The sequence below is a fragment of the Carcharodon carcharias genome, chromosome 20 (genome assembly GCF_017639515.1).
Source record: "Carcharodon carcharias isolate sCarCar2 chromosome 20, sCarCar2.pri, whole genome shotgun sequence".
Classification (NCBI taxonomy): domain Eukaryota; kingdom Metazoa; phylum Chordata; class Chondrichthyes; order Lamniformes; family Lamnidae; genus Carcharodon; species Carcharodon carcharias.
In genome coordinates this window covers 60,120,763-60,130,892 of record NC_054486.1, presented here as the reverse complement: position 1 = coordinate 60,130,892, position 10,130 = coordinate 60,120,763, and positions in this window count along the sequence as shown.

Below are 10,130 nucleotides of genomic sequence, written 5' to 3'. Positions count from 1 at the left end.
AAATCCCTCTTCATCTATCTAAAAATGCAAATTCCCTTTACACTTTACATGCTAAGACCCAGCCATGTTTACCTACTTAGCATTTCAAAGACACTTCTACACTCTACTTCTTTTGATAACTTCAACTTGCAGTCTGCTTGGCCACAAGATGTAAATAACTCACATACAGACAGAAAAACACAATCCCCCAGAAACCTACTTTACAATAAACCAGAAAAATATCATGAAAATTATTTTCAATTATTTGTAGCAAGTGGTAGATCTTAAGTAGTGTCTTAAAGGAGGAAAACAAGACCTTCAATGTCGAAGGTAGAGAGGTGGACAGGGAGGGAATTGCAGAGCATGGGGTCTAGGCACCTGAAGGCACAACCACCAATGGTGTAGCAATTGTAATTGGAAATGAACAAAAGACCAGAATTAGAGGAGCACAGATATTTCAGGGGGTTGTGGGGTTAGAAGAGATTACAGAGATAGGGAGGGGCAAGGCCATGGAGGGTTTTGAAAACAAGGATGAGAATTCGAAAATCAGGATGTTGCTTGACTGGGAGCCAGTGTAGGTCAGCAAGTACAGGGGTGACAGGTGAACGGGACTTCAAGTAAACTAAGACACAAGCAGCAGAGTTTTATATGACCCCAAGTTTACGGATAGTTGAATGTGAGAGACCAACCAGGAATGCATTGGAATAGTCATGTCTAGAGGAAATGAGGGCAGGAATGAGGATTTGAACAGCAGATAAGCTGACGTGGGGATGAAGTTGGGCGATGTTACAAGGGTAGAAATAGAGATGGTATGACTATGAGATTGATCCTTCAGGGACACCAAAGCTAATGGCATGAGAGCAGGAAGAAAAGCCATTGCAAGTTTTTCTCTTTATGATTAGATAGTTATAATTGCAGGGGTGAGAGTGGGTGAAGACAAAAAAGTCTGAAATTTTTTTGTGACAAGGAATCGCATACACATTATAGTGCAAAGCAGTAAAGTCACTGCAGTGTGAGGGGATGGAAAATCATAGCATTTGTTTTGATCCATAGTAAGATGCAAATATTTCTAGGTCACTTCAAATGGGTGGAATTATTAGACTTCAGATGGATAGAAACATTAGTTTTCCCTTTGTTTACCTTGTACTACTATCAAGACTGTGGACCAGAGCATTCATATCAAATCACCAAAGTGGCCTTAGTATGTTAGCATTCAATGCAGTCAGTGCATGTAATACAGGATGAAGTCCATACTAACAAGAGAAAATGACCTTGAAAACGTATTCATAAATCTTCCACTGTCAAAGTTCTACAAGCTCCTCAAGCTCAGACTGATCTGATTTTGTCTTTTAGCAGATCCTAGGTAAAGGGAGTGGCTCTATCCATCATGCCATTCAAAAATAACTTGCAGCTATGTCTTTAATGTTTAAAAAAGGGGTATTTCGTGGAAGCATAATCAGAGCAAAATTGACACCGATGCAAAGCAAGAAATAATAGGGCGGGTGATTAAATTCTTGAGGTAGGTTTTAAGGAGGGTCATAAAGAAAGAGAGAGCTGGAGCCACTGAGACAGAGAGAGATTTGTTCATTGAAAGTATTAACATCAAAGCCTGTTTTTTATTGCTGGGGTAATCAAGTAGTCATCATATCCCTAAGGGAGATACCTAGATATAAAAACAAAAAAACTGCGGATGCTGGAAATCCAAAACAAAAACAGAATTACCTGGAAAAACTCAGCAGGTCTGGCAGCATCGGCGGAGAAGAAAAAAGTTGACGTTTCGAGTCCTCATGACCCTTCGACAGAACTTGAGTTTGAGTCCAAGAAAGAGTTGAAATATAAGCTGGTTTAAGGTGTGTATGGGGTGGGGGGTGGGGGGAGAGAGAGAGAGAGAGAGAGAGAGAAGTGGAGGGGGGTGGTGTGGTTGTAGGGACAAACAAGCAGTGATAGAAGCAGATCATCAAAAGATGTCACCAACAATAGAACAAAAGAACACATAGGTGTTAAAGTTGGTGATATTATCTAAACGAATGTGCTAATTAAGAATGGATGGTAGGGCACTCAAGGTATAGCTCTAGTGGGGGTGGGGAGAGCATAAAATATTTTAAAATACTTAAAAATAATGGAAATAGGTGGGAAAAGAAAAATCTATATAATTTATTGGAAAAAAACAAAAGGAAGGGGGAAACAGAAAGAGAGTGGGGATGGAGGAGGGAGCTCAAGACCTAAAGTTGTTGAATTCAATATTCAGTCCGGAAGGCTTTAAAGTCCCTAGTCGGAAGATGATGTGTTGTTCCTCCAGTTTGCGTTGGGCTTCACTGGAACAATGCAGCAAGCCAAGGACAGACATGTGGGCAAGAGAGCAGGGTGAAGTGTTAAAATGGCAAGCGACAGGGAGGTTTGGGTCATTCTTGCGGACAGACCGCAGGTGTTCTGCAAAGCGGTCGCCCAGTTTACGTTTGGTCTCTCCAATGTAGAGGAAACCACATTGGGAGCAAAGAATGCAGAAGACTAAGTTGGGGGAAATGCAAGTGAAATGCTGCTTCACATGAAAGGAGTGTTTGGGCCCTTGGATGGTGAGGAGAGAGGAAGTGAAGGGGCAGGTGTTGCATCTTTTGCGTGGGCATGGGGTGGTGCCATAGTAGGGGGTTAAGGAGTAGGGGGTGATGGAGGAGTGGACCAGGGTGTCCCGGAGGGAGCGATCCCGACGGAATACCGATAGGGGGTTGAAGGGAAGGTGTGTTTGGTGGTGGCATCATGCTGGTGTTGGCGGAAATGGCGGAGGATGATCCTTTGAATGCGGAGGCTGGTGGGGTGATAAGTGAGGACAAGATACCTAGATACCTTGTCAGGCATAAGGTAATGGTAGATGTTTAAGGCCAAAGAATTTTACTTGGATAATGCAAACATTATAACTTGTATAATGTAAATTGTAAATGTTAACCTGCACATGAACAATTGAAAGGTCATAAAGAAAAACCACAGCCCCCAACAAATCATCTGAGAGTAAATTTTCTCTGTATTGTGTGTAAAGCAATTTTTGTTATGAGAGCGTTTTCATCTGTATGTTTGCTGCTGCTTAAAGACAATTTCTAGTGAAATTGCACAAAAATGTTTTCTCAATGTACAGTTACTCGTGGACAAAATATTTTACAATTATTGTAAGGTTAAAAGAGAATTCAGTACAATCATGGGAAATATTTGTATGTGACCACATTCCACACAAGGGTAACCTGGTGGTCTGCTCTAATTACTGGTAGGAGCCATTTAATGACCACTGCAGTTGTTAGTGATTTAATTACTGGGTTTGTTCACCTATTAACTGCACTAAACTTGTATCTTTTGACTGATAAACCTTGGAACATCACTGAAAGTAACAACTGATGCATGAGGAATTGTAAAAGTACCATGACATGAATGCAGTTGGGTTCATCTTTGGACTCTAAATCTAAAAGCCAACTGATCTGGCTGGGACGCTGACTTTCCAGTTGCTTCATTATAAAGGAACAGAATACGAACCCTACCAAAGTATCAGCGATACCCTAGTGATGAAAGAAGGCTGCGCCTTCTTCATATGACAGCCAACATGAATAGACACTCAAGTCAGGGTAGCACGTGGCTGGGGGCCATGGAATGCCATCATTGCTGGGGTTCTTTTCCAGTTCAGTGGCTTTGTGTTCAGGATGGGTTGAAACACTTTCTTCAACTCCACTCACTTGCACTTCAGGTCTGAAGAAAGGGCCCGTTGTGTCTTCCGCCTCTACAACCACAAAATCCTCTGAAACAGACCTCTCCTGAGATGAGGCAAATAAGGATGGAGGGACTGGGGAATCTGGCGTGTACTACTCAGCCAGTAACTGCTGATGTTCTGGCAGTTTCCAGAGGAGCCAATCAGCAGTGACGATGAGTGGAATCAGACATGAACAGAACAAAACCTGTGCTGGATTATGTACATGTGAAGCAAACCAAAGGGCTACAGAAAAGGGAGGTGGCAGCCAGAAAAAAAATTCAAAGGGTGAAATTCCATAAAGGTAGAAATTTCTATGAATGGCAGTCACCCAGCTGCACAATAGTGGAGAGGCGTTACAGGAGGATGGTGTGGTCCACCATGTCAAAGGTTACAGATGGTGGAAAAGGATGAGAAGAGAAAGTTTACCTTTGTCATAGCCACACAGGAATTAATTTGTGACTTTGATAAGAGCCATTTTGGTACGTGGCAGGGACAGGAACCTGTTTGGAGAAATTCAAACATGGAGTTTCAGGAAAGATGAAAGCGGATTTTGGAGGCAACTCTTTCCAGGGCATTGGCGAGGAAAGGAAAATCTGAGATGAGATGGTAGTTTGCAATGATGAAGGTGTCAACGGTTGTATTTTTTTTTGAGAGGTGATGACAGCAGATTTAAAGGAAAGAAGGGCAACACCTGAAGAGAGAGAACCATGAACAATACAGGCTAACATGGGGATCAGGAGGGGAACTTGGGTCATCAGCAGTTTAGTGGGAGAAGGATAGAGGGAACATTGGGTGGGCCTCATGGATAAACTAAGCTCAGAGAAGACATGAGGGGAGGAAGGAGGGAAATTAGAGAAAGATGCAAGTTTAAGGCTAGGGCACGGAGGAGCATTAAAGGAAGTTTAGCCAGGTGGGCTAGTGGAAGGGAGAGGCAGCTGATCGAAATGTCTCCATCTTAGTGACAAAGAATTCCATGAGCTCCATGAAACTATATTTAATCCAATATCAGTGCCACGGGTATGATATTTGTTATTCCCTGAGCCTGCCCACACTGCAGCAAGAAAATCACAGGCTTCAAACAAGGAGGAAGCTGTTCAGCAAAACTGTAACCAGCTGTTGAGCAAGGAAATGGTGCAAAAGAATCCAAAACTGTAACACTGCACTAACACAGTTCCCAAACTCTTTTGTACTCTCTCCATTATGGGTACGCATGAAGCTTTAAAGAAAAGATCTATCTGGTGACACTCTGCTTAATAAGCAATAGTTCTCATTAAGTTGTGTTACTCTTGTGGGTGTAAGAGTTGTTTTACCTTGGAACAAAATCTGTTCTTGAATCAGGGTACCTGAGCCAATTCCATAAGCTCAAAGATGAACTGTACCAGCATTTTACTAAGCTGTATGTTTACTCATAATTGGAGATATTTTACAGGGATTTGATTACATAAGAGCAGAAAGCTGCTTCTGCATTTTATGTCATTATTCTCTAACTATCAAGCATAATTTTTGACATGCAGTTGTTTACAATTAAAAAATTTTTTAACGTGAGAGTAGGTCTGAGTTTCCACCTGAATTTCTACTTGTCATTTTGTAATCAATAACACAACTTTTTCCATCTTTGAAGATTACTTTGCTAATACAATTTAAATTAAACCAATTTTTATGGCTGGTGATGAGGTAATGGTTATCGCATTTTTCATTACTGAACCATTATTGATTTATGTCGAGAAAAGTTCTGCAATCAAAATACATATACAAGTACCTACGTACAATGATAGTGAGCATTATAGTATTACTAACCTTAATTTTGAAGGTGTTATCTTGCTAATAATAATTTTTTCCCATGTGATATAGAGAAAGACAGAATAGATTATATTTTGCGGCTGCAACTAGGGTCAAAGTTACTGCCTGCAGTAGGTCAATTTTCTACCTTGCAGCAATATTGAAAAAGGATTACTACTAGGCTCTCTGTTTTAGTTCATTGCTAATGCACTCTACAAGTCTCCTCACAGTTTGCAAAGGTCAAGTTCTATTCCCAGACAGCAGAAATCTAATCATATGATGAAGATTGAAATGGAAGAGAAAAAGAACCGGGAAAGAATTCAGATCTGACATACTATTGCTTCTACGATAGTCCAGTGGTCACTGAGAATAAACTCTGTAATGCAAAATATGTTCTGTAGAAACTTGAATGTTTCAACTTATAGCTCTATGCCTCCTAATGAACATGTAATGAGACTGAGTTTTCAATTAGGCCTGTACAGCAATAAACCAGGAACTGCCTTGTGCGATGGCAGAGTTAGCTAAATTGTTGGTTTGTGTTAATGGTGCTGATGCTACAATGGAATATCAATTAAATCTCACAATAATCTATCATTGCCACCACGTGTTACAACAAGGCCCATTGAGCTATGGACCTAGAATAAGAGTCACACAGTTTTAGTGATTTTTCCTTTTTAGTTGGGGTATGGTATTGTACTGGTTATGGTGTTGACTAGTAGCCCAGAGATTCCATCATGGCACGTTGTATGACTTGATTCAATATAGTATCAAAAAAATGATCTTGAAAGGTGCTGGACTGTTGCAACAACACAACTGGTTCTCTCATGGCCTTCAGGGAAGGGAATCTGGTCTGGACAACATTTGATTACATGTTTGAGCCTGATTGTCCTCAGGGGAAGCAAGCAATATATCCTGCCTTGCCAGTATCACCCAACCACAAATTAGCATTTCTGTAATTAATTTAAACAGGGTTTTGCTGGAGTTTTATGGGGCATCAAAAAAAATTAGGCATAGACGAACAAATATGAACTTTTCTCCATTAGAAGTCACAAAGCCCCGAACGCAATTATAAACTAAAGAAAATGAGACCGCATATTTTATTTCATTAGATTTTAATAAAATTATATGTCACATTCCACAATTACATCAATAACTTCTCCTGGTTAAAATTATAATAGTTTAAATGCACAAAGAACATCATACTGCAATCGTTTCTCACACAAAATAAAATGATTTGCAAAGGCAGGGCATGAGCATTTATAACATCAACTGTGCATTGAGCCTCGATTTTATGCTATAATTTGCTGCAACCACCATTCCATTCATTTGTTGATGGAATGCAATAGCAATTTTTTAAAATCAGGCCACATCATGCTGAACTGAATCACAGGTTTATCAAATAATTATTCTCTATACATAAACCGTGAATAAGTATTGATTTTTCTTTCCTGGCAAACAGTCTTTATCAAATCAGTGGGCCATTTATTAGCCATATCAAAGCAAAGCATGGGATCTAATCATAAACCAAAATCGATTAAGGGGAGAATGAATTATTAACCACAGTCATAGGAATGTCTAGGTTCAACTTTTTCACTTCCATTCTCCCCATATTGTAAACCGGAAACCACACAAAATAAAATGGCCAGGAATTGCCTTGGGGTTGTTCCCAATCCATCGCCACAACATCACCAAAAACACAGTGGAAACTCCACTTGCCTGCATATACAATGCTTCTGTTGCACTTCCAGCAAAATTTCATCAGCAGAGCAGAAGCATCCCTGAGGAAATTGGCAACTAATATCAGATTACCATCACTTTTCATTAGCCATGCAAAAGCCAATAACAGAATTCCATTCTAGAATGATGATAATTTACTCAGAGAAGCATTTAATATAAACCTTGTTTAAATGCTATGAGATATACTCGTGTTTGCAAAAGGATAAATATCAGGTTAGCAACAAAAGTTTATAGAATGTGGATAGACACAGATAAATAAAAAAATCTGAAGAACATAACAGTTCTGATGCCACTTGCATTGCAACAGCTGAGGAGTGCCACTTGTTATAGCTGTGAAATAAATTGGATTAATATCCTGAATCTTTGTTCAATTACCTTCATAATTGACAAGAAATTTCACAGTTTTAAGGGAGGACTTTACCAGCTCTGTGAAGATGGGGTTGAAGTTCAGGAAAATAGGGGGGAGCCATACTGGGACAGTTCCCCAGTTTAATTCCTGCCTTGGGAACTTTCCAATGGTTGAGCTGGGAACAGAGATGGCTGCACTTTCCACAGAGGCAGCAGCCAATTAGCACAATGCTTATGTATAAATGGCCCACTTAGCAGCTATTTTGCAACAGTACCAGTATTTTGCAGCTGGCAAAGCAGCCTATGCCCTCCGCTGAGGCTGTCAGCTCAATCGAGGCAGCCTCCTGGCAACAGGCTGGGGGGCCATCAGTGCTGGAGGCTATATCACCCCATTGACGGGGCAGCAGGGATGAAAGGCCACAGCCCTGTCCGTTACAAGTCCTACAAAGATATTTTGACTCAAATCCAATGATTCTACTGACGGCTTCAGGCCTCTTTATTTCATGAGTTGTATATAGGCACCCAAGGACGGCTTCATGTTGAGAGCCCTCGCACTTACCTGCCTGCGTCGGCAGCACCCACCTCTATGGTACATAACTGCGGGGCATCTGATTGAGCCTCCAGTATTGGGAACTCACCCACCATCCTTATTAGGGTGGTGAGTACGGAGTGGCCAATTAAGACGCCACCTCTGAAAGGTGTCCGTGCCTGCGCTGCGAACATAGGTAGGCTCAGGACCCCCACATAGGCTCAATGTCAGGGTGCAATTAAGAACGGTGGGTAGTATGTGCACTTGGGAGGGTCAGTCAGAGATTTGGGCTGGCAAAGTCACTTGGAAAGGGGAACATGTTGGGGAGCTGATCCAACGCACTATTTTCACATTTTATCCTGATCCCACCTCTGCGGGGCTGATAAGTTTCCACTCCATTGCCGGAATTTACCGAGGGTGACATGGATCCCTCACCAGGGCCAAAATGGAGGGGTCAATCAGGCAGGACCCGGATGTGGGGGGGGGGAGGTGGTTGCTCAGGGCAGGAGACGCCAATGCTGTGGGGCCACTCCATGGGCCAAATAGTGCCTGAAAAGGAGGCCAACAACCCCCCGAACCCAGAGCCTACTGTGAGGTTGGTGATCTCCCTACTCAGCACTGGGCCTCTCCCCTGTCGCTTGTAAAATGCCAGCGAGAACAGGAAGAGATCTATTTATTATGATCTTACTTGGCCACTTAAGTGGCTCAGTTGGGATCCAGGTGGGCGGGCTGTTCAATACTTTTCCCATCACTGGAAAAATGGCATGGTGGCATGAAGATGTCAGGCATGTCACCCTTGCCTTCCTGTGCCAATTCCTAGCCTGCTCTCAAAGGCCCCATAACATTCCAGCCCACGTGTCTAAATCAGTCACCAATTAATGTTTTCCTGCCTTTACTAAGTTCTATGCATATTGTTCCAACCTTCAACTTAAACCAGACTGTTAATAACTTTGGTGTCATATTTGTTCCTTGGATAAGCTTCCCACCACACCCTCATTCTCATTATGACCACCCATTCCCACCCACAAAACATTGCACAACTTTGTTCCTGTCTCAGCTCATCTGCTGCAGAAACCTTCATCCATTCCTTTGTTTCCTCTAGACTTGACTATTCCAATGCACTTCTGGTTGGCATCCTACATGCAATTCTTCTTAAACTTGGGGCCCATGTCTTAACTCGCACTAAGTCCTGTTCACCCATCACCAATGTTAACACCTAAAGCTTCGTGGGTGTGCAGCCATGCAGCAATTGGGAATATGCCACACAGGAACAAACAAGCCACACACAAGTAACATTCCCTTTAAGAAATGTGCATGCGCGTCCACACGTCAATCTTAAAAGGAACACAGTGCAATAAGCCAGCTATGCACAGCAAACAGAAGTTAGAGATAATATTGCCTACCACTCCTGTGCTCACTGATCTACAGTGGCTTCTAATCAAGCAATGCCTTGATTTTAAAATTCTCACCCTAGTTTTCAAATCCCCCCATGGCCTTGTCCCTCCCTATCTGTGTAATCTCCTCACGTCCCACAGCCACAATCCTCCAATTCTGTTCTCTTGGGCATCCCTGATTTTAGCTGTTCTACCATTGGTGGCTGTACCTTCAGCTGCCAGGGCACTGGAATTCCCTCCCTAAACCTCCCAGCCTCTTGACCTCTCCTTTTTCCTTTAATGCTCACCCACTGACACTAGTCTGGTTTGGATGAAGTCAATCCCTCTGAACATCTTCCCCTGTCCCCAAAATTTAACTCTCTAGCCCCAAATTGTAGATTTTCCAATTAATGAAACCTTTTTTCAGGCATTAAGTGTGTGTTACTGATCATAAAATAGGATGCAGATCAATCAGATCAGACCTCTGCCCAATCTGCAATATTGTCAAGCTTCCTTCAACAGCACCATCCAAACCCACGTCCTCTACCACCTAGATGGGCAAGGGCAGCTGATGCAAGGGAACATGACCACCCACAAGTTATTCTCCAAGCCACACAGCATTCTGTCTTTAAATTATATTGCCGTTCCTTCACTGTCA